General features: G+C 40.5%; 1 pseudogene; it reads right to left on the bottom strand.

Annotated features, from left to right (window-relative positions):
* Positions 1 to 4,927: 4,927 nt before the first annotated feature.
* Positions 4,928 to 26,577, bottom strand: LOC127233542 (cytochrome P450 2C11-like; annotated as a pseudogene).
* Between the last annotated feature and the right edge of the window lie 492 nt (positions 26,578 to 27,069).

Below are 27,069 nucleotides of genomic sequence, written 5' to 3' on the forward strand. Positions count from 1 at the left end.
GTCAAGTCATTTAGAGTAGGGACTAAGCCTTCCCTCCTGCCTCTAGGTTAAGGGAGTATCCCTCCATGGGGAATGTGCTCCCAAAGTCCTTTTGTGCACCAGAGATATATCCTAGTTCCACTGTAAGAGGTCCCTTAGACTGCCCAGGCCTTCTAACTGAGACCCATGTTCAGGGGGTCTGAGTCGGTCCAATGCTGGATTCCCAACTATCAGTCTGGGGGGGGGGCATTAGCTCCTCCTTGTTCAGGTCAGTTGTCTCTGTGGGTTTCTGTAGCCTGGTCTTGTCCTCCCTCTATGCATCTGGATTCCAGTTCGGCTCAGTGTTTAGCTGTGGGTGTCTGCTTCCGTTCCCATCAGCTACTAGATGAGGGTTCTATGAAGTTAGTCATCAATCTCATTTTGTTTTGGATTTTGTGTTTTGTTTTGTTTTGTTTTAAGACCAGATTCCTCACTGAACCAGGAGCCCTGGAGATCACCAGTTTGACCAGTGAACTTCAGGGATCCTCTTGTCTCTGCCCCCCACCGAGCACTGAGATTATAGAGAGCCCAGCTTTTGCAGGAGTGTCAAGGACACTGAACTCAGATCTTCATGCTTTCACAGTGGATACTTTACCAACTGAGTCATTTTTCCTGAACCTGAAGTAAATTGTGAAAATATCATTCCAGTTTCTAGACTGGGAACCAGTTGGAAGTTTAGGATGTTGGAGGCAATCCATGTACTTTATCCCTGGTCTATTTAGCCATTGATGCTTTTCAAACATTAGGATACCTTCCTTGAGACTGAAAGTCTGATCCAAGATTGCAGCATTGTGTACCAACATGAGAGTTGCCTAAAGAGAAAAATATGTATATCCTAACTCAGATGTCTTTGATTTAGGGAGAGTCTTTTTCACCCCTGTGTATCATCCCTGTCCACAAACCCAATATCCTACTGCCTCTGGCTCCCGCGTGGGCCACCACTTGGAAAATGTGCACATTTGAACTGACCCAACATATATTAAATAATTAGGTGAGTAAATGTATGCATATATTACCACTAAATGCCCTTTTAAAAACACTTACAGCTGGGATTTTTGTTTCTAATTGCGTTTTGTTGTTGTTTTGTTTTGTTTTGTTTTTAATGGATAAAGGCAGTCTGGGGGCATAGCAGACATTGTATCTTGTACCTCATACATGGGAGAACTGAGCTTTAAGATGAGATCTGTTGGCCATTGTAGTGTCCTGTGGCTTACACTGAGGCTATCCAGAGGGCAAATTAAAACCAACCCCCAAAATCTAATTATCCTGAAGGTACAGCACTCTGATTTGATTCCTAAGACAATAGGCTTCCTACTAAATAGAAGCTCTTATTTGACTCAGATGTGTTGGGACAGGGGAAACAAAAACAAAAACTGAGCTAGTCTCACCTCTGCAGAGATGAAAGAAGGGAGGGTTGTGCAATGCTCTCTTAGTTATCTTTGAAGGGGTTTTGACAGTTTGGTTCCCACAGTTCTCACGGCAACCATAACCCCCCTTAGTTTCTCTCAGTTACCTTTGCCTAAGGTCAAATTCTTTCTTTTCCAGTGCTGAGGAAGTTGGGCCTTAGCAATTCAGACAGACTAAGGATGGTAGAACTAAGACTGGAAACTATGTCCCCTGCACTTTGCGCCCTTCTCTCCAGGCTTCTTTCTGTTCATCTGGGTTCACCAAGAACCATGATTTAACATTTCATGACTCAGGCTGTGACTGGCACATAAACATGGATTTAGTTAATAATTACAGCTGCTGTGTGTTAAGATTGGTGTCGGAAGATCATCTTATGATACTCATTGCTTGAGTGAATGCAGGGATTGGTGAATTCTTTATCCAAGGCAAAGAGAAGCAGCCTGACTCACATCACCCTAAAATGGAATAGCTGCAAACCACGGACAGTTCTCCTTAGAACAATTGTGTTTTTCTTACAGCTGTCCTTACCATGAGCCTGCACTGTGTGCTTTGGACATTGAACCTCTGAGCTAAAAGAAATTTTTTTCCCTTCATAAGTAGCTGTTCTATTTTCATTTCTGTTGATGTGAAAACCATCCTGGGAGAGAGGAGATTTGTTTTAGCATACAGTTCCAGCTTACAGTCCAGCCTAGTGAGTAAATCAAAATTTAAAATTATTAAAACAAGACAGGAACTTCAAGCAGCTAGTCATCACCTTCACAGTCAAGAGCAGAGAGAGAAATGAGTGCAAACACACTCACTTGTGTGTGCTCAGCTGGTCATACCACATTCATAGTCGAGAGAGAGAGAGATGATGCATACACACCCGAAGGCTCTCGGCATGATTTCTCTACCTTGAGATTCGGATCGCCTCTCTACCTTGAGATTCGGATCGCCTCTCTACCTCCTAAGAGCTGAGATTGCAGACATGCACCAGCACACTCAATGTTATGCAACACTGAAGCTCAAACCCAGACCTTGGTGCACACTGCACAAGCAGTCTACCAAGTGAACTACATAGCCACACCAGCACTGAGAATTTCTAAGTATGTCATACATACTTAGTTTTTGTGTAGGTGCATCTTTGTGTGATATAATTTACACGCGTGTTCATTTGCATGTGGAAGCCAGAGGTCAATCTCAGACATCTTCAGGTGTCATCAACCATGCTTTGTTTTGTTTTTGAACTGGTCTCTGACTGTCTTGGAACTTATAAGTTCCAGCAAGGCCCAGGGACCCTCCAGTCTCTTCCTCTCAGCACTAGGATTACAAGCCTGCATCACCAAAGCCTGCTGTTTTTTTAAACATAGGTCCTGGGTGTCAGATATGACTCCTTATGCTTCCACAGAAAACACTTCATCAATTGAACCATCCCCTTAGTCAAGCATGTAGAGCCTTGAATTGACAAAACAAACACCTTAATTACTATTTAACTCTAAGTTGGAAACAGAAAGCAAAAACAATATTCACTATCCCTACTTTATGCTCACAGTAAACACTAAAGCAGGGGCATTAGCCCTAATTAAAAAAAAAAATCATTCCCCAGTGGCTGATAGTCTGAAAGTCCCAATGCCAGAAACTGCTCTTAGATAACAGTTTCCCTTGTCCAAATCCAAATGTCCAGTAACAGCCAAGAAAGCATTTCTTCCCTCTTCTTCTTAGTCCCTTTCTGTCTAAATCTTTATGCGAGCAAATATGGCCTCTCGGGACTTTGTTTCCATTACTTCTTCCTCGCATCATGCCCATCATAAGAAAGAGAGTCTGAGAACTACACTAGAAACTACTTTTTATTCAGCACATGCAGGGAACAGATGCCTCTGAACTGTCATAGTCTAAAGATGTTGCTGTTTTACAGTAAAAACATAGTATTAGTTGTAACTGAATCGTGTAGGTTATGTATACTCACTGCAGAAGTATTGCATGGGAATGTCACAAAATATAGAAGACAAGGAGTTGAACTGTGTATTGACCCAGAGAACTCTGGATAATAGGGTTTGATGTTCACTGGGTCTCACGGGAATGGGGGAAAGTGAGAGAAAGGGACTATAGTACCAGAAATGAAATGAACAGTACCCGCAAAGCAGAGAAGTTGCAGATTGAGAGCATAGGGAGTCTGCCTTTTACACAGGAATAAAACAAGCTTGGTACAAAGGGGGCACATGGTTAAATTCACTGGTTACTGGTATGGTATCAATGTCCTTCACATCAACCAGAAGCTTCAGGTTAAAATTCTGTAAAACAGATTTGTGTCTGAATTACCGTGCTAAAAGTTGTCATGGAGAGTACATAGTACATAGTCAGTGAGTTGTTAAGTATGTGGATAGAAGACACACATCACATTCTCTGCTCCAGACACAGCTTCCTTCACCAAAACTTCAAGCTGCCCCATTTGACCAGGCAATGCTCTGCTACTTCCCTCAGGAGCGGTGACCTTTTTTCTTTATGACCCTTGTGATCTTAATAGGATCTTAACCTCTGTGGTCTTCCTCATCATACGCATGATTCTACATAGCAGAGACTGCTTGTGTCCTTTCTCATCTTTTGCCTTCCTGACAAAATGAGTTCCTTAAGAAAAAGGGGAGGTGTGTGGTGGACTCAACTTGATTTGCACGCTTTCAGGACCAACATAAGAATCAAACCCTACTGCAAAAGGTAAAGGTGAATCTATGCCCAGAGACTCCGCACACATAATGGAGCATTGAGATTGAACATCCAAGGTGTAGGATCATAAGTAAAGGAAACTCCAGGAGCTCTGGAATCGCTGCAGAGTGGCCTTCCACGTGCCCAAGGTCTTTCTCATCCTGCACTTACTTGACAGGTTCTGACTTCCTGCATCTACAGAAAATGTCTCCTCCTGTACAGTTCCCTGCCTCCTCTACTTTATCTTACAACCTTGCTCCCTATGAGCCAGCCAACCTCCCTCTGACCTTTGGGAATACTCATGTGGGTACAAAAGAGCAAGCTCTGAGTAACTTCCCCTCTGACTTCCTCTCTTACAGCACTAATCCAACTGGATTACAGTGCCCTGTTGGCTCACTCACCTGTCTCCCTAACTCAGAAGTGAGTCTCTTTCAGAGCATGAGTGTGTTCTATTCTCTAGGGAACTTGCATTCCCGAGCTGTCTTGGAGTAAAGGATGCCACAGAGAAGATACTGAAAATATGGACTTAGATATCTCTCTTGTGACAGATGAGGAAAAGTCTAAATGCTCCTGGGAAGCTGGGGGTTATATCCAATGGCCAAGTTCAATCAATAAATATACTCTACTTTGTTAACTTGAAGAAAAAAAGCTATGCTAGACTGCTAGCCCAATAAAGAGGAATTATTATACATAGAGAAAATGTGCAGTCATTAAAGTGGTACTCATTTTATGACATACAAAGAGCAAATCTACCAGTCCCAGCAAAGTCACGATTGAACCTGATCCTAAAATTCCATTATGTCCCCCAAAGTGCAGATGGAAATTAATTTCTGTTACCTGCTGAGAAAGACATAAAGTGGCCACTCTTCTTAAAGTTGCCACTCTCATCCAGAAAGTAACCAGGGTCAAACTTCTCTGGATTAGGAAATTCTTTGTCATCATACAGCATAGATGTCAGTGGTGTTATTACACTGGTACCCTGAAAATAGCCAACAGACAATGAAAATTGAATGGGAAGAAATGAAGGAACTCACCTAGACCAACCTGTTTGACTTATGGAGGAAGACACCAAGTCCAAAGCAGAGCAGTGACATTTACACACCGACCTAGTAACAAGAGAGATGAACTGACACTCGCTCCCCAACTAGGGGTCGAACTTCATGCCCAGGTGCCCTCTCAATGTTCTGGTGTAAGCCTGTGTAGGTCTCATGCATGCTGTCAACACTGCTGTGAGTTCATAGGTGTAACTGCCTACCTATGTCCAGAAAACACTATTTCTTTGTAGTTATCTACCACCTCTGGCTATTACAACCTTTCTGCCCTCTCTTCCACAATGATCCTTTAGCCTCGAAAGGAGGAAGTGTGACATAGATACTCCATTTGTGGCTGGGCATTCTGAGATGTCTTAGTCTATGTATTTTGATCAAGTTGTAGGTCTCTGCATTCAGCACCATTCATCTGATGAGGGTTTAGGGTGTGACCTCTGATAGGTCAACTACACTCGAACAGATGACTACATGTCCATGAGTGCATGATGATCACAAATTGGACTCAATGTTGTTGCTTAAAGAAGACTCAAAATTGATCAGCTTAATACTAGTAGTGACAGCTTTGCCACTGTGATCTCCATTAGTAGTTGAAAGACCGGTGACTTGAGATTTTGTTACAAAAACTTATGAACCCACTCTAGCCATTACTAACATTGGACACTGGAGTCTGCCCTCATCACTGCCATATTTATCACTTCAATTCTCATTCAACTTATATTAGCTGTGGTTTTAGATGGAAGTCTGTGTTCATTCTCCAAAAGTCAGGAGAATTTAGAATCCTTTGCTAAGGCTTTTGTTAAATGGATATCAGATCTAATTGATAATAACTTTAAATATACTACTGACAGGTACACTATCACTTATTGAACACTTGTCATTTGAGATATACTGTATGCTAATCATTCAAATATGTGCAGACTTCATCATCATAAATGAAACCCTACCTTGAAAGTACAAGAGAGATTTAAAAAAAAGGCAAGGTTGATCAACTAGTTGTACTTTAGAGTGGTGTAGCCACTGTTAAGTCCTCCATGCTGATGGCTGATGCCCTCATTAATCCAGTATGCCAGGGTGGGGAGGGAATGGCGAGGGAGATGTATGAGATGAAGAGGTTTGGTGAAAGTCAAAGAGGAAGATGAAAGGAAGGAGAGGCAAGTGTGGTCAGATTGCACTACAGACGTGTAAGAAATTGTCAAGGATTAGATTTATCTTTAAAATTGCTAATTACCTTTATAAACTGCTAGTAAATTAATTAGAAAATAGGATGCTCAGGCAGAGAGTATAAATTAATGTTAAGCTCACCTGAGCATGAGGAAGTTCACAAACCCCAGTCTGACAGCTGGGGAACCAGCATAGGAAGGAGCCAGGCCCCCTGAACATGGGTGTCAATTAGGAGGCCTGGGCAGTCCATGGGGCTTCTGGAAACAGTGTTTATCCCTAGTGCACAAACAGACTTCCGGAGCCCATTTCCCATGGAGGGATACTCTCTCAGTCCAGCTACACTGGGGAGAGCCTAGGCGTTGCCACAAATGATTTGACAGATTTTGATAGTTCCTCATGGAAGAACTCACACTCCTTGGGGAGTGGATGGAGGATGGGATGGGGATCAATGGAGGGCATGGGAAAAAAAGGAGGGAGAGGGAACTGGGATTGATATGCAAAATAAGATTGCTTCCATTCTTGACCCTGCTAGACCCAGTGCTAGGATGAGCCTTTGGCCAGAATACAGTCCAATACCCTCTCCATCTCCTTGGAACTTCCTGGGTTGGCTCTGAGCATACTGGACCCGCCTATCCACTCAGGACCACCTTAAGCCTGCACTCATATCTTAAAGAAAGTAAGGAAATCCAAGAAAGAAAAAAAAAACAATTAAACAGGTGAAGGAAACAGTTCAAGGCTTCAAAACTGAAATAGAGACAATAAATAAAACACAAACGGAAGAAATGCTGGAAATAGAAAAACTGGGCAAACAATCAGGAACTACAGACACAAACATAACCAACAAATTACAAGAGATGGAAGAGAGAATCTCAGGCACTGAAGATAAACTAGAGGAAATAGATTCATCAACCAAAGAAAATCTTAAATCCAACCAATTCTTAACACAAAACATCCAGGAAATATGAGACACTGTGAAAAGACCAAACCTAAGAATAATAGGCATAGAAGAAGGCAAAGAAGCCCAGTTCAAAGGTACAGAAAATATATTCAACAAAATCATTGAAGAAAACTTTCACAATCCAAAGAAGGACATGCTCTTGAAAGTACAAGAAGCATACCTAACACCAAATAAGCTGGACCAAAGAAAAAAAGTCCCCTTGACACATAATAATCAAAACACCTAACATACAGAATAAAAAAAAATATTAAGAAATAGATAATCACACTTCACCAGAACCCAAAAGAAAAAGTGGGGCAAATAAACTCACAATACCACTGCCAACAACAAATCTAAAACAAAAAAGAATTAACAATCAATGGTCCTTCACTTTCCCTCAACATTAATGGTCTTAACTTGCCTATTAAAAGACACAGGCTAACAGAATGGATACAAAGACAGAATCCATCCTTCTGCTGCATACAAGAAATACATCAAAGCTTCAAAGACAGACAGTACCTCAGGGTAAAGGGTTGGGGAAACATCTTCCAATCAAATGGACCCAAGAAGCAAGCAGGTGTAGCTATCCTAATATCTAACAAGTTAGACTTCAGACCAAAACCAATCAAAAGAGATGAAGAAGGTCATTTCATATTCATCACAGGAGAAATCCATCAGTACAAAGTCTCAATTCTGAACATCTATGCCCCAAATACAAAGGCACCCACATTCATAAAAGAAACTCTACTAAAACCCAAAGCTCACATAAAACCTCACACACTCCTAGTGGGAGACTTCAAAACCCCACTCTCACCACTAGATAGGACTACCAGACAGAAACTTAACAAAGAAACAAAAGAACTAACAGAAGTTATGACTCGTTTGGGTTTAACAGACATATATAGAACATTCCATCCAAACTTGAAGAAACCATCCTGAGTGAGGTAAACCAGTCACAAAAAAGAGGAACATGGTATGTACTCACTCATATATGGCTTTTAGACATAGAGCAAAGGATCACCAGCCTATAATTCACATTGCCAGAGAAGGAATCTAAGAGATTCATACAAGGTCCCTCACAGAAGGGGAAAGGGACAAGATCTCTTAACATATTGCGAGGGGGCAGGGCAGTGAGTGGAGAGGGAGTTAGGAGAAAGAGAAGGGGAGGAGAGGAGAACATGTGGGACAAGGAAGATTGAGTCAGGGGTTGAATAGATGAGAGCAAAAAAAGAGATACCATAATAGAGGGAGCCATTATAGGTTTGAAGAGAAAATTGACTCTAGAGAAATGTCCAGAGACCTACAAGACTGACCCCAACTAACAATCTGAGCAAAAGTGGGAAGACTATCTTAAATGCCCTTCCCTGGTAATGAGATTGATGACTATCTTATATGCAATTCTAGAACCTTCATGTAGTAGCTGATGAAAACAGAAGCAGACACCCACAGCTAAGCACTGAGCCAAACTCCTGGAATCCAGTTGCAGAGAAGAGTGATAAGAAAAGGGGGTCAAGACCAGGCTACAGAAACCCACAGAGACAGCTGACCTAACATGGGGGAGCCCATGGACCTCCAGACTGATAGCTGGGAAACCAGCATTGGACTGACTCAGACCCCCCTAAACATGGGTCTAAGTTAGAAGGCCTGGGCAGTCTAAGGGACCTCTGATAGTGGAACCAGGATGTATCCCTGGTGTACAAAAGGACTTTGGGAGCACATTACCCATGGAGAGATACTCCCTTAGCCTAGAGGCAGGAGGGAGGGCCTAGACCCTACTCCAAATGACTTAACAGATTTTGATGATCCCTCCTGGAAGGCCTCACTCTCTCTGTGTAGTGGGTGGGGGAATGGGATGGCAGAGGGAGTCAAGGGGCATGGAAGGGAGGGAGGGAGAGGGAACTGGGGTCAATATGTAAGAATATTAAAATATATTTAAATAATAAAATTCTGAAAAAAGATTGCTTCTTATTTAAATAAAATTAATTAAAAATTAATGTTAAAACTATTGATAAACTATTTGGAAAATAGGTTATTCAAAGGTTAAATTCCATCTTTCACACTTTTGTTTTAATGTAGAACACAGACCCTCATTAACAGAGAATCTGAAAAAACACTGATAGGAAAGATGATTACTAGCATCATCAATAACGGATAACGGAACCACAGTGTCTAACAGGGCCAAAACATGCAATTGGACCCCAGTCTCCAAGAAAACCTCCATGCAAAACCAGAGGAGCATTTTACAGGTCAAGCGGCTTCACTTCAAAACAATTCTTGTATCAAAAGATGTTTAAAGGAAATGCTTGCAATTTTGGAGAGCCAAATTGGAGATTTCTTCCTTTATTGCACCATAAGAAGTTCTCCTCTCAAATCTATAAAAGGTATCTTGGTATATATAATACATACAACATTAAGATGTGTGGAGAATAATATTAGTATATTGATAACTTCTTCAGTGTGAGGGTGATGAGAGATACACATTCAAGTATTTGGATGTTAAGTGTGATACATTTAGTAGACTAAAATATAATTCCAAACACATCTTTACACCCCACATGCACATGATATATAAAAACACACTCATATATCCATTTAAGTATTAATTGAGTCCAGATATTCTCCTAGTTACTGCAGCTATCAACTTGACACATCCTAGAGTTATAAGAACTTCAACTGAAGAACTTCCTTATTTGACTGGCCCATGGGGATGTCTGTGGAACACTGTCTTGATTGATGATTGACATGAAAGGGCCCAGCCCACCATGAGTGGTGCCAGGAAAGTGAACCTGGGTTGTATAATAAAGCTTTCTGGACGACAGCCAGGGAAAGCACACAGATAAGCAACATTCCTCCATGGCTTCTGCTTCAAGTTCCTGCCCTGATGGAGCGACTACCCTGCTAATGTTCCTGGCCTGACTTTCCTCAATGATGGACTATGACCTATAAGATTAAATAAGTCCTTTCCTCCCCTAAGTTGCCTTTAGACGTGGTACTTATACACCAGCAAAAAGTCAAGCTAGCAATGTTTAATGGAAACTTGGAAACTCCGTGTTTCTAGGTTAATGATATTTAAGAGCTATACTTTTCTCATTAAAAGACTTTTGTACATTACTACTTTAAATATTCTCTTACGTATTTGCAGTGATAGGAGGAGCCCAGGTGTGAATTTGGGAACTTCATCAACAATAAGTGGCAGAGTGAGAGAGAGAAGCTCACCTGAGGGATGAAGTAGTTTCTGAATTTAACATCACAGGTCATTGAATGAACCAGGTTCAAGGGGACGAGGTCAATGTACTTCTGGATCTCGTGGACTACGGCATCTGTGTAGGGTATGTGGTTCCTGTCCTGGATGCAGGGGCTCCTGTTTCTGCCAACCACACATTCTATCTCTTCCTGGACTTTAGCTAGTAAGACAAAGTGTGGAATAGTGTAATGTGGCTCAGCTAGCACAGCAAGTCAGTGCTACATGGAGCACGATGAAGGTGTCTCAACAGCATCGCAGGCCCTTGTAACACCACAGAGAAATATAGCTACCTAAAACCCAGGCATTTGTTCAGTAGATATACTTCTACATATTGTCATACAAGATAATCAATAATCAGTGCACATAAGAATAATTAAAAGTTTCACTATATAGATATTACACACATACAAAGAAATGTCTATCCCTCTAAGAATAGAAACTAGAATATAAAAATAAGTGTCATATCAAGTTAACATATGATTGTACTTGAACCCTCCTGGCACATACATGTGTGAATGCGTGTGGGCACATGCACACGCATCTGCAAATTCCCAGTGGTTACTCTGTGTTTTCCTCAGATGCCAAAGTCACTCACTTCAAAGTACTCTTTTTTTTGTCTTAAAATGTTGTTTATTTATTACATACACAGTGTTCTGCCTACATGTGTGCCTGCACACCAGAAGAGAACACCAGTACTCATTATGGATGGCTGTGAGCCACCATGTGGTTGCTGGGAATTGAACTCAGGACTCCTGAAAGAACAGCCAGTGCTCTTAACCTCTGAGTCATGTCTCCAGCCCTTCAAAACATTCTTTACATGTCTTATGATCACATTCAGAGGCAATGGGCATTTCTTTTGTTTTACTGTACTATTTACAAACAATTTCTCCAAGTTCCTTTTAAAAGAGATGAGAAATCAAATATTTATCACCACCTCATACAAAATAGACTCCCCAAACAGACTCTCTGTTTCTCTCCTCTCTGTCTCTCTCTCTCTCACACACACACATCACAAACACACTTTTCTCTCCTGCAGTACACTTATAATTTTATCATAATATATCATAATATATATGAGTGTGTGTATGTGTATATATATATACATATACATATACATATATATATACATACACACACACTCATATTTGTATCAGTGTGATCATGAATATTTCTCAGAGGTAAGGAAACTGTTTTACACATTCTTGAACATAAAAGAGCCTATTCAAATTCCCAATGCTGGATGCTAGCTTAGAATAATTGCAAGAGTTCCAGTACATTTCAAGTCCTAGAGATTTTTAATTATTAGAACTTATACAATTGTCATTCTTGTCTCTCCTCTAAGACTCCTCATACATTATCTACCATACGTCCTGAAGCCAGAATGGGAAGGGTTGTTACACTGTTGTGAGAAGTGCCGACACTGCCCTGAATCTCTCTCCCACATGTGTCACTCACCATGCTCCCATGTGCCAGAGCTGGCAGCATGCCATCTAACAGAGGTGCTCAACAGAGCCTAGAAAATGTCAGTGTGACTCTCCTCAACCTCCAGAACTGTGGGCTAAAGATAACAACTATCCTTTTAAGATATCTCATCTCCATTATTTTATTATGTTCAAATAAAAATACACTGTGTCATTTGCAAACCAGTTGGTAACACATATGCCTTGCTACAGACTCCTCCCATCAAATGCAGACACCTTATCAGAGTAAGGTCGCTAAAATCAAGGCTGGATGTTTTGCTACTCTCCACACTGTCTTGATTCTCTCCGTCACTCTCTCCTATTGCGAATACTTGTCTCATCATTCTTATTTCTTCTTTATATGTATATGTATTACAGCTAGTAACACAGCAAATTCGATAATGGGGTTTTGTAGAAAGCCACCGTGCCACTCCCGAAGATGGCGCCGGTTTCCTGTCCATGAGCCAGCAAGGCACAGTTGTTTTCCACCCGAAGGATAGCAATGTGCAAGCGTAATACATGTCATGGGGTGTTTGTCACGAGTATCGTGGGCTGCACCAATCAGTAACGGACACGACTCCTCTGAGCATATATAAGCAGAGCCCTTTTTCCTCCTCTGGGTCCTTCCTCATCTTGCGGTAAGAGCCACACAATAAAGCTACGCTACAGAAGAATCCTGTTGTTGAACGTCTGTTGAACATCGTTCTTGCAGGCGAGCGAACCCAGTGGAGGACATGGGTAGTGTCTTTCCAGCATCTATGTTGAGTTTCTCTGGATCCCTGTCTATAGTCACACCTGTGATGACCACATGCTTCAACAGCAGCAGGAGTCCATACCTCAGAGTGGTACTTATCATTTCTGTTCCAGCTCCAAACATGTCGGTTACAGTAGCCACCAAGCCTTCTGTGGTGAAGTCAGACTTCGGATTGTGTTTCTCCTGGGATTTATGTGGATGCTATTTTACTTTGCTGGCACACTTAATTACAGTGGGACAAAAGTAACTCGGGTTGTTCTTTAAGATAGGAAACAAACAGTGGCAAGTCTAATACTAAAACTGCAATACATTTTATTGATTCTTGGAGAACTTTATTCAGTCATACAATGTACTTTGATCTTATCTACCCTCCCTTATTTACCCTTATCTCCCCCAGGTCTGCCTCCCATCCCTCCATCCCCTGTCAACTTCCTGTCTTCTTTTTATTGTTGTTTTTTTTAATAACCCATCGAGTACAATTTGTGCTGCCCACATACACATGGCTATATGGTGGACTTACCAGGACCACATCCTTAAAGGAAACCAGCTCCCCCCTCCAGAAGCCATCGATTTCAATAGGTCTTCAGCTAAGAGTGGGGATTGGATTGATCTTGTGCTGATTTGGGATAGGTGGCCACAGCAGTTGTGAGCTCATAAGTGTATCGATCTTGTCCTGTCTTCAAGACACTGTTTTTGTTCAATCCTCCCTGATCTCTGTCTTTTAGAATCTATCTACCTCGCTTTGGCAATGGTTCTTGAACCTTCCCTCCCATGATTCTAATTGAGCATATCAACATTTCCCTCTTGGTTAAACTTACCAAGGCACGGAAGAGGTCTTCCCACTGAACTCCCCACAGAGCTCGTGGTATTTGTGCCATCTGTCCCATTAACTGAAACGACGCCTATGGGACTCTGATGGTATAAGATGAACACCTTGAATTTATGTGTGAATCTACACTTGTATAAATCCAGACATGCATCAAGCTAAAGTACAAACATGATAAATCTCGATGTCCTTCTTCCCTATCAATGTTCACCATGTAGATTATTCTATGGGGTTCACAGGAAATTTACCATGAGTATCATCTGCATTTGACTCCAATTTGGGCTCATATACACCTTATCAGAGATTCCCATGCCAATTCATGGGTTTGAAGCATGCTTGAAAATATTTCCACATCCTCAACTTGAGAGAATCATTTACAGCTATACTCAACTTTGGTTCTCTGCCCCATCTCTTTACCTTATCACTTCATTATACGCTTGTGAAATCCTCTCCCCTGTTCCTCAATCAAAATCTGTATCAAAGCTCATGCTATTCAGAACACCTACCCAGCAAGTTTCCCCTCATCCTCATAAGCATTTTCTATTAAGTCCCCCCACACATTCTGATACAACCACTTTTATTTCAATGCTGGGGATTTTCACTGGCTGACTTGTTTGTATGTCTACTTTATCTGATGTGTATCCTCTCTTTACTCAGCCAAATTGTTACTTCCTAAAATCATTGCCCATATGTCCTAGTTATTTAACAATTTAGATTTAAATTCTCCATGGTTGTTAGCTCAATTTCATGAACACAGCAGGTACTAATAATGTTTACCAAGAGTTTCTTGCCTGAACAGCAATGTATTCCCAATAATTACAGAAATGATCAACAAATTGCAAAATGCAAGCCAACAAATAACATTTTACCTGTTCCATTTTGATCAAGAAGCAATCAATGAAGTCCCGAGGATTGTCCATAGTCCAGTGTTTTTTGGTGTTCTTTTACTGTCTCCAAAACATAATTGCTTATATAGAAGAAATTTTTAAGTGTTTGGTTATGACTTCCAGGAAATAGTCAATAATAGCAGGGAAAGTATTGCAGACCTTGAAGATGAAATTAAAATTAAAGACATGAGTCTCATAACCCTGGTTAAAACTAGGGTGACAAGAGACTGGGGGGGCAGCCAAAACCTTTCAAAATCTGCCGCTAACAGAGCCTAGGCCCCACACCTACAGGGAGATGTGAGCCCCAGGCCTTCTCCTGCCTCCCCTAATCCCCTTCGTGGAGGCCCTTGTCCAGAGCACTTAGGCCCATCCTGTCCACCAAATCCCAGAGACCTGGGGACCACCCAAACCATCCAGCATCTGCAGCCATCAGAGTCGTGGCACTGCAACCATTGGAAGAGCTCCACCTGTACCCCTTGAAGAGATGGGAAGATGACAGATGACAGTATAAGAACAAATTCAACAGTGTAAAGAGTAATATGACACCACCAAAGTCTAGGGGTTCTATACCAGCAAGACCTGAACATCCCAATGCAGATGAAGCAGAAGAAAATGACCTTAAGAACAACTTTTTGAAGATGATAAAGGCCCTTAAAGAGGAAATGAGAAAATCCCTTAAAGAAAAGACAAACAAAACATGGAAGAAATGGAGAAAAATGCAAGAAATACACAAATCTCTTAGAGAAAGCAAGGAAAAAACAAACAGGTGAAGGAAACAATTCAAACGGTTCAAAACTTGAAAACTGAAATAGAGAAAATAAAGAAAACACAAACTGAGGGAATGCTGGAAACAGAAAAGCTGGGTAAACATCAGGAACTACAAATGCAAGCATGACTAACAGAACACAAGAAATGGAGAAAGTTTCTCATGTGTTGAAGATACACTAGAGGTAATAGATTCATTGACCAAAGAAAATCTTAAGTACAACAAATCCTTAACATAAAATATCCAGGAAATATGGGACACCATGAAAAAAAAACCAAACATAAGAACAATAGGTATATTGGTTTGAAGAGAAAACTGAATCTAAGGAAAGGTCTAGAGACCTACAAGACTGACCCCAACTAACAATTTGAGCAACCGTGGAAAGGCTACCATAAATGCCCTTCCCGGATAGTGAGATCAACAACTAACTTATCCACCATCATGGAGCCCTCATCTAGTACCTGTTGGAAACAGAAGCAAACACCCATAACTAAACTCTGAGTCAAACTAGAATCCAGATGCAGAGGGAGAGGACAAGACCAGGTTGCAGAAACACATAGAGGCAGCTGACCTGAACAAGGACAAGCTAACGGGCCCCCAGACTGATAGCTGGGAATCCAGCATGGGACTGACTCAGACCCCCTGAACATGGGTCTCAGACAGAGGGACTGAGCAGTCTAAGGGACCTCAGACAGTGGAACCAGGATGTATTCCTGGTGCACAAAAGGACCTTGTGGACACATCCCCCATGGAGGGATACTGCATTAACCTAGAGACAGGAGAGAAGTTCTAGTCCTTACTTCAAATGACTTGACAGATTTACATGACCCCACCTGGATGCTGTTGCACTACATGTGGAATTGGGGTGGGGAGATGGGAGGGGAGGGTGGTCAGGGTGCATGTGAGGAGGCAGAGAGGGTAAGAGGGAGGGAGGAAGAGAAGGAAGGGAGAAGGAATGGGAATCGACATTAAAAAAAAAAAAAAGGAACAATAGGTATAGAAGACAGCAACGAAGCCCAGCACAAAGGCACAGAAAATATATTCAACAAAATCATAGAAGAAAACTTTCATAACTAAAAAAGGACATGCCTATGAAAGTGCAAACAACTTACAGAACACCAAATAGACAGGACCAAAAACTAAAACTGTCTCCTCACCACATAATAATCGAAACACCAAACATACAGAATAAAGAAAGAATATTGAGAGCAGGAAAGGAAAATGGCCAAGTAACATATGAAGGCAGACCTATCAGAATTGACTTCTCATTGGAAACTCTGAAAACCAGAAGGTCCTGGATAGATATTCTACAAACACTAAGAGACCATAGATGCCAGCCCAGGATACTATACCCAGCAAAGCTTTCAATCACTATAGATGGAGAAAATAAGGTATTCCATGACAAAACTAGATTTAAACATATCCACAAATCCAGCCCTACAGAAAATACTGAAGGAAAAACTCCTACCTGAAGAAGTTAGCTACACTCACAAAAACATGGGCAATAGATAATACTACATTACCACAAGCCCCAAAAAAGGGTAAAACACACACAATACAGTCAATAACAACAAATCCAAAACTAACAAGAATCAACAATCAATGGTCATCAATATCCCTTAATATTATTGGTCATAATTCACCTATAAGAAGACACAGGCTAACAGAATGGACAGAAAAACAGAATCCATCCTTCTGTTTTATACAAGAAATACACCTCAACTTCAAAGACAGACACTACCTCATAGTAAAAGACTGAGAAAAGATTTTCCAATCAAATAGACCTAAGAAACAACCTTGATGTAGCTATCCTAATATCTAACAAATTAGACATCAAACTACAATTAATCAAAAGAGATGAAGGTCATTTCATATTCATCACAAAAAATTCTTCAAGATGAAGTCTCCATTCTGAACATCTATGCCACAAATATAAAGGCACCCACATCTTTCAAAGAAATACTACTAAAATTCAAATCACACATAAAAACCCATACACTTATAGTGGGAGACTTCAATATCCCACTCTCCCCACTGGACAGTACTACCAGACAGAAAATTAACAAAGAAACTAACAGAAGTTATGATTCAGTTGGGTTTAACAGACATCTATAGAACATTCCATCCAAACACAAAAGAATATATCTTTTTCTTAGCACCACATAGACTCTTCTCTAGAATCAACCACATACTTGGCAACAAAGCAAATCTCAACAGATACAAAAAAAAAATGGAATAACCACCTGTATCTTATTGCATCACCATGGGTTAAAATAAGAATTCAACAACACAAATTGCAGGAAAACTACAAACTCATGGAAATTGGACAATTAGCAATTGTATCACTCTGGGTCAAGGAAAAAATAAAGAAAGAAATCAAAGACTTCCTAGAATTCAATGAAAGCAAAGGCACAACATACACAAACATATGGGAAACTTTGAACACAGTGCTAAGAGGAAAGTTCATAGCACTGGTGTCCACATAAAGAAACTGGAAGATATTCATACTAGGTACTTAACAGCACACTTAAAACACTCTAGAACAGAAAGAAGCAAAATCACCCAGGAGGGGTAGATATCAGGATAGTAATAAAATTGAGGGCTGAAATCAATAAAGTAGTAATGAAGAATCAATGAAACAAAGAATTGGTTTTTCCAGAAAAGCAACAAGATAAGCAAATCTTTACCCAAGCTAACCAAAAGGCAAAGAGACAATATGCAAATTAACAAAATCAGAAATGAAAAGGGGGACATAACAACAGACACTGAGGAAATCCAAAGAACTATCAGGTCATACTTTGAAAACCTGTACTCCACAAAATTTGAAAATTTAAAGAAATGAACAATTCTCTGGATAGACATCACTTACCAAAATTAAATCAAGAACAGAAAATCAATTTAAATAGACCTACAAACCCTAATGAAATAGAAGCAGTAATCAAAAGTCTCCCAGCAAAAAAAAACAGGGCCTGTAAGGTGTACGGTTTTTCTGCCCGCCACCTGCTCTTGTTCCGCCATCAAGCCAGCCCCAAATAACACACTGAGACTCTGTATTTGATACAATATTGTTGGCCCGGTTACTTGTTTCTTATCGGCTAGCTCTGCCTTAATTATTAACCCATTTCTGCTGATCTATGTATTTCTCTTACCGGGGAGCCGGCGGCATACTGCTTTCTTCAGACTCTCCATCTTGACTCCTCCTTACTACTTCCTATTTCCTCCTTGTCTCCTAGTCCCTCCTATCTTCCTTTCCTATTGGCCAACAGTGCTTTATTATTAACCAGTATGAGAAACGTATATACATAATGGCATCTCCCATCATCTCCTCTTTTCTGTTTAAATAAAAACATAGCAAAATATATCACATAACAGTTATCAAATAAGAATCACAGTTAACATTATTTAGTCCATTAACATTTAGCAAGATTTAAGAAAACATTCCATCATCTATCCCATCTTTGTGTCTAAAGTCTAACTTATCTTTAATACTAAGAAAACTATAACCTTAACTATCTGTCTTCAACTCCCTCAAAGACCACAGAAGGATAATATTTAAACTCTAGAAATGACAGAGACAACTCACTGCCTGGTCACCCAAAGTTTTTTTGTAATCTTCCATCTTCAGCCCATAGGCCATAGTGTGTCTGGCAGACTCTTCAGCAATGCAGGAAACTTTAAACTGTCTTTTTGTATTGGCAGTTTATCAGTCATTTTTTTTTTTTATATCCTGCAGACTGTCTGGCAGATTTTTCCATGAAGCAGGAACTCTGTAGCAATGTCCATCTTGAGTCAGCAGTCAATTTTATGTGGGTCCTGCATGTCCAGTTTATACAGCACAAAGTCAAACAGTCCAGACAAGAGCAGTATCTTGTCCACATGGTTAGTCTTGCCATATTGAAAGCAAACTCCAAAACGAGTTTCTTTAATGTCCATCTTCTTTTTTGGTGCAGGTGGTATTGCCAAGAGCAATTATGTCTCACTGTCACGAAAACCCTAAACCATTTTAAATGCCATATTCTGTAGGTCTTTGAAAGGTTTGAAGAATGCCTATCTATCTCAAATACATCTCTGTGTATCTTGAAAACCTAACTAACTTAACTCTAAGCTTTGACTATCATAGGTAATTATCTATAATCTGTACTACATTATACAATATGTTTCTGAATGAACTATATAAACACAATGCCTAAACAAAAGGAGAAATATACACATCACAAAATTGACCTTAAATTGTATCAATAAATGAAAATCCATTCCAAAACAAAATAATCATATCAATACCCTACATATGTCACAGCCAGTTCTGTTGAGAAATTTGGTTGCTAAAAATTTTCTTCCTACAGGATCCATTGGAACAATCATCGTCCCATTTCAGCAGGAAGTAATCTTAATATGACTACGCCCCCTTTCCCTACCCTTGGAATTTTGGGATAATAGTCATCGTCTTTGGGTTGGTTTTAGTTATTTGGGATTGGGTGATGCTTACACTCGGGTTTATCTTTTAGACAGGAATAGGGAATGGTTGGTAAAGGTATGGTTTAGATGGGATATAAGTAGATTAGCCTATTTCCTTGAGAATTTGAGTATGAATGAGATAGTATTTTACAGCTTACATTGTTATGTATTCCTATGTGGTAAGCTATGTAAAATTAAGTTTATATTTTGTTATATTGTGTTAAATGTTTCCACTTATAATATTTTATGCACATTATTTTTACCATATTCTATGTATGTATACTTTTCCTGTATTCAAGACATTTTGTATATTGATACAATTTGGGATATTTATCTTGCTGCCCTTTATAGTTCTACCTCTTGTCTTGACACTTATACTCTACCTCTATTTTAGGGATTTACATGTAGGTATATGTAAATAGTTATATTGTTTAAGTATTTGTTCCTGCTTTACTCAGGAAAGTTTTAATCAGTCTTTTTAGCTAAGTTCCCGAGTATTACAGATTATCTTCACTCACATTTCCTGTACCTATGAGATTAGTCAGATATAAATGCTTAATCTTCAATCACTTCATAGACATGCAAAACATGGCATTTAAATGTTTTAATATTAGTACTCCATTGACATGAGACACTGTTGCTCCTGACAGCACCGTGCACTTTCCCAAAAATATGTTGGACACTGTTGTTGCTCCTGCTGGAGTTCAATCTCGCCTCAGCTAATGGCCTGTTGGGCATAGAATTGCCCCCACCTTGACCACTGATTTGGACATGCAGTCCTATGTGCTTGCAGGAGACAAATATAGAAGACTGCTTGACCTTGCCAAGTCAGGGTAAGACAGCCATTCTATTTCCCTGCTGTTGTTGTGGTCTGTCAAGTTCTCTTGGCCTTAGCCAAATCTGGGTGTACCAACGTCGCTGTGAGACCTAGGGTGACTGTTCAGGTGGCTTGCTGTTTCTGTCCTTGCTACACCTTTTGGAAGTTGTCCATCCGCATTTCCTGTCTACTCTAGTATTGTTAATTTCCTTCTCAGGTCTTGATGAGGTTGAAGATTAAACTATCACAACTATTATTCTCTCTTCCTAGTTAGATATATTAGGTACTAGACTTACGTTTTCCAGCTTAGGACAACTCTATTGTAAACTCCATTATGCCCTCACCCTAGGACTAGATATGTAGGTCATTTTGTTCTCGATTTTCCTTTTCTTAGAGCACACTTGTTATTCACTGTTTTGTATATAGTTTTGTATTAAGCCTAAATCTTTTCTTTAGACTAAAAGGGGAATTGTAGTGAGGTAGTCCTTCTGTAACACTGACCACGCCCATTGGGGGGGTGGAGCGATGGGCGGAGGTGACCTGAGGAAGGAGGTTGGAGGGGGCCAGGAAGGCGCTCTCTCTGGCTGGCGTGACTCGGACAGGAGAGGATCGGGTTGAATTTCCTGGTGTTCATCTGTCTAGGTTGTAAGTTATTTCTCCCTGAATAAACATCTATTCGGCCTATTTGTTTATCCTGATCCTTATTTACCGCAATACAGGGCCAGATGGTTTCAGTGCAGAATTCTACCAGAAATTCAAAGAAGAGCTAATACCCATACTCCTCAGATTGTTACACACAATAGAAGCAGAAGCCAAACTCTTTCTTTGAGGTTACAATTACCTTGGTACACAAAGACACAACTAAGAAAGAGAGCTGCAGACCAATCTTCCTCATGACTATTGATGCAAAATAACTCAATAAAATACTGGCAAATTGAGTCCAAGAACACATCTCAAAATTCATCCACAGTGATCAAGTATGCTTCACCCCAGATATGCAAGGATGGTTCAACATACAAAAATCTGTCAATGTAATCCTCCATATAAACAAATCGAAAGAAAAAAATGATCATAATCATTAGATGCTGAAAAAGCCTTTGACAAAATCCAATACCCCTTCATGATAAAGGTCTTGTAAAGATCAGGTATAACAGGAACATATATGAACATAATAAAGGCAATATACAGCAAGCCAACAGTCAACATCAAACTAAATGGAGAGAAACTCAATGTGATTCCTCTAAAAACAGAAACATGACAAGGTTGTCCTCTCTCTCCATATCTCTTCAATACTATACTTGAAGTTCTAGCTAGAACAATAAGACAATAAAAGGAGATCAAGGGGGATACAAATTGGAAAGGAAGAAGTCAAACATTCACTATTTGCAGATGATATGACAGCTTACATAAGTGACCCAAAAAATTCTACCAGGGGAATTCCTACTGCTAATAAACACCTTCAGCAAAATGGCAGGATACAAGATTAACTAAAAAAAATTAGTAGCTTTCCTATATGTAGATGATTAATGAGTGGAGAAAGAAAACAGAGATAGTCACCCTTTACAATTGCCTCAAAAAACATAAAACATCTTGGGATAATTCTAACCAAACAAGTGAAAAAGCTATATGACAAGAACTTTACATCTTTAAAGAAAGAAATTGAAGAAGGTATCAGAAAATGGAAAATTCTCTCATGCTCTTGGATAGGTAGGATCAACATAGTAAAAATGGCAATCTTACCAAAAGCAATCTACAGATTCAATGCAATACCCATTAAAATCCCAGCATAATTCCTCACAGACCTTGAAAGAACAATACTCAACTCTACATGGAAAAGCAAAAAGCACAGGGTAACCAAAATAACCCTGTACAAAAAAAGGAACTTGTGGAGGCATCACCATCCCTAATTTTAAGCTCTACTATAGAGCTACAGTGATGAAAACAGCTTGTTATTGGCATAAAAACAGACAGGGAAACCAATGGAATCGAACTAAAGACCCTGATATCCATCCACACCCATGAACATTTGAATTTTAACAAAGAAGCTAAAATTATATGATGGGGGAAAAAAGCATCTTCAACAAATGGTGCTGAAATAACTGGATGCTGAAATGTAGAAGCTTGCAAATAGATCCACATTTATCCCCCATGCACATAACTTAAGGCTATTTGGATCAGAGAGACCTCAACATAAATCCAGCCACACTGAACAAGTGAGAAGTACCCTTAAACAAATTGGCACAGGAGACCGCTTCCTGAACACAATAACAGTAGCACAGACACTGAGAACGACAATAAATGGGACTTCCTGAAACTGAGAGCTTCTGTAAGGCAAAGGTCACAGTCAATTAATAAGACAAAACAGCAGCTCACAGAATGGTAAAAGATCTTCACCAACCCCACATCTGACAGAGGCCTGATCTCTGAAATATACAAAGAATTCAAGAAGCTAGTCACCAAGACATATAACACAATTTTAAAAATGGGGTACAGATCTAAATAGCAAATTCTTAATAGAGGAATCTCAAATGGTCAGAAGGCACTTAAGAAATTGCTCAACATCCTTAGCCATCTGGGAAATGCAAATCAAAGCAACTCTGAGATACCATCTTACAACTGTCAGAATGCCTAAAATAAAAAACACTAACAACAGTTTATGCTGGAGAGGTTGTGGAGAAAGGGAAACACTTCTCCATTGCTGGTGGAATGCAAACTTGTACAGCCACTTTGGCAATCAGTATGGCAGGTTCTCAGGAATCAGTCTACCACAGGACCCAGCAATTCCACTCTTAGGCATACACCCAAAAGATGCACATTCATACAACAGGGACATCTGTTGTATGCTTTCAGAAACTGGAAGCAACCTAGATGACCCTCAAATGAAGAATGGATAAAGACAATTGGTACATTTATACAATGAAGTACTACTCAGCAGAACGGGAAAAAGAAGAAGAAGAAAAAGAAGGAGGAGGAGAAGAAGGAGGAGGAGGAGAAGGAGGAGGAGGAGAAGAAGAAGAAGAAACAATGAAATCTTGAAATGTACAGGCAAATGGATGGAACTATAAGAAACCATCCTGAATGAAGTAACCCAGACATAGAAAGAAAAACATGGTATGTACTCACTCACACATGGATAATAGACAGATAAAGGATATCCAGCCTACAATACAAAACCTCAGAGAAACTAGGAAACAAGGAAGACCCTAAAAGAGCATGCATATCCTCTGGAGAAGGGGAAAGGGACAAGATCTCCAGAATAAATTGGGAGCATGGGAGAGGAGAAGGAAGGTGGGAGAAATAGGATTGGAGAAGGGGAGGAGGGAGAACATAAGGGATCACGAAGGTCGAGTTGGGGGAAAAACAGAGCAGAGCAAAAAAAGAGATACCTTAATAGAAGGAGCCATTATGGGCTTAACAAGAAATCTGACACTAGGGAAATCTCCAGGGAACCACAATGATGACCCCAACTAAGAGTCTAAGCAATAGTGGAGAGGCTATCTTAAATGCCCTTCCCCGATAATGAGATTGATGACTACCCTAAATGCCATCATAGAGCCTCTATCCTGTAACTGATGGAAGCAGAAGCAGAGATTCACAGCTAAGCACCAAACCAAATTCCTGGAATCCAGTTGTAGACAGGGAGAAGTGATGAGCAAAGGGGTCAAGACCATACTGGGGAAACCCATAGAAACAGCTGACCTGTGCAAGTGGGAGCTCATAGATCCTAGTCTGACAGCTAGGGAACCAGCAGAGGACCGAACCAGGCATCCTGAAAGTGTGTCAGTTGGGGGGCCTGGACAGTCTATGGGGCCTCTGGCAATGGAACTAGTATTTATCCCTAATGCATGAATGGGATTTGAGAGACTATTCCCTATGGAGGGATATTCTCTCAGATGAGATACATGGGGAGGGCCTAGGCCCTGCCCCAAATGATGTAGTTTGATGATTCCTCCATGGGAGGCCTCATCCTCCTTGAGGAATGGATGGGGGGGGGTTGGGATAGGCAGATAGTGGTGGATATGGGAGGATGGGAGGGAGAGGGAACTAGGATTTTATGTAAAATAAGATCTTTTTAATTTAGTAATTTAATTTAAATAAAAGTTAAATAAAAATTAGGGTGACACAAGCAAACATTAGACGGAGCTTGGGGAATTCCACATAAAAGGGGAAGAAGGATTTAAGAGCCAGAGGACACAGCACATCAGGAAAATGTGGCCACAGAATCAAGAAGGGTTCATAGGGGCTCACAGAGACTGAAGCAACAATCACAAGCCTGCACGGGTCTGAGCTGGATCTTCCACATACATTTATGGTTCTGTAGCTTGGTAGTCTTGTGGGATTCTTAACAGTAAGGGTAGGGGTGACTCTGACTCTCTTGTCTGCCCTTGGGGCCCTTTTCCTCCTACTGGGTTGCCTCATCCAGCCTTCATACCCGGGTTTGTGCCTGGTCTTATTTTAATTGCCTAAGACATGTTTGCTTGATACTCCTGGGAGGCCTGTTCCTTTCTGTAGGGAAGTAGAGGAGGAGAAGGGAGAGGCCAGGTATTGGGGAGACTCTGGGAGGGGAGAAGGGAGAGGTAAATGTGGTCAGGATATAATGTATAAGAGAATAATTAAAAAAAAAAAACTTGGGTGAACTTGAGGAGAAACATTTCAGTGCACATGGTAGCGCAAAGGGAAGCGCTGGCAGAGACTGCACTAAACAGATCATATGACGATAAGTGCCTCCAACACGCAAGCCAATAGTTTTTCCATTACTAAGGCTTCTTTACATCCACGCTCTCTTTTTACCTGTACAGAAAGGCCATGACTCACCTGCATGAGGTAAACTAAGAGGTCAAGGAAGTTCAGTCGATCTGAAATGGCAGAGTCACTCCCTGATAGTTTTACCACTAATGGTTGGCCTCAGGAATAAAATCATGTTTTATAACTGGGAAGGGCCAAAGATACCATGAAACTCAATTTCACATTTTATGGGCAAATACTCATACACAACAGTGGTCAAATGACTCCTACAAGTTCACATAACTATCTTCTATACAGAGTGATGCCAACTCGATAGACGGTGATGTAAATCAACATAAAAGCCTGATAGATTTATGTTTTATACACTCCAAATGCACATCATCTTAATATCCTGACTCTCATTAATTCCTCAGCTAGAGATCCAGCTTCCGCAGGCCTCTCAGTTTTTAGTCTGGAACCTTTAGTACTCAGAGGTTCTTGTCAGCATCTTGCTGCATGCAGTCCACGAGAATTATACAGTGAAGTTTCACTGACAAAGAAGGTTAGCCCACCAGAATGACAGCGGGTGGTGGAAGGTTTTCATCAGGTCTCTAGAGATCCAGAGAGCCTGGACAGGTCTCTAGCTGCACCAAAGTGCTGCGGGGACTCTGTGGTTTGATGGGTTGGGGCTTGGCTTGCAGCACTGTGTCCCGATATCTGTCTTCTGTTCTGAAGAATAAAGTGCTCCGGGGTCTTTCCAAGAGGAAAGTGATGTGGAAACATTCTCTTTGTGGATAGCAGGGCCCACACACACACACACACACACACACACACACACACACCCTGACCTGGTGATACAGGCAGCTAACCTTTGCCTTCAGGAAGTTGAAGCAGGACTATAAGTCTTCAGCCTTGCCTGGGCTACAGAGAGTTGGAGGTGACCTTGGGCCAATTAGAGAGACCCTATCTCAAAAGAAAACGTGAAATCAAGATTTTGATAAAACTCAGCTGTTGGGACTTCCTTAGCAGATGCAGGACCCTACATTCAATCTCCAACATCATTTTTATTTATTTATTTGTTTGTTTGTTTGTTTGTTTGTTTGTTTATTACAATACAAATGCTTTATTGAATAGCGGCAGGTCATCATGGGCCAAGCGGTGGATATCCAGGACCCAGCAGCAAGGTCGGCGTAATCTCCTAGCCTCTCTTTCTGACTCCAATAGGGTGAGCACATCACCCTCTCAAACCGGGCCTTTGATGTTTCGAATAGAGCTGCTGGTGTCATCTATAAATTCCACGCGCACCTGTGTGCACTGTCCCTGTGAACTGGTCCTGCCCAGCACTTTGGTTACCATAGCCAGCTTGATAGGCTGCACGCGACTCGTGTCCATGATGGCAGCGATCTGGCGGAGAGTTCCAACATCATTTTTTAAAAAGTAAAAAAACACACATTAGATTTGTTTGCCTTAAATAAGTTAAATTTTTTATTTCCTTTATAATTTAAATCATATACACATCAAACATAAAGATTAAATTGATAAGTAGTATCCTTTACTTCTTATTTTAGTGTTGGGGGGAAAAATAGCAAGAATTTCCTGTTCTGGAAATAATGTTCACTATCACCAGTCAAATCTCACATTGGCTTGGAAAAGCCCGCCCTCTAGTGGATGTCTGTGCTATTGTGCGACATATCAACAGAATACTACAGTGCTTTTTTTTTTTAGAACTCAGCAAAATAAAATTCCGGTTTATTGTTGGACATTGTTTCTCACACATACATCAAACAGGCCAATAAATTAAATAAATAAATAAATAAATAAATAAATAAATAAATAAATAAATAAATAAATATATAAAACAGCAACTTCATAGACAAAAAAAGG

The sequence above is a fragment of the Phodopus roborovskii genome, unplaced genomic scaffold, assembly GCF_943737965.1.
Source record: "Phodopus roborovskii unplaced genomic scaffold, PHOROB, whole genome shotgun sequence".
Lineage (NCBI taxonomy): Eukaryota > Metazoa > Chordata > Mammalia > Rodentia > Cricetidae > Phodopus > Phodopus roborovskii.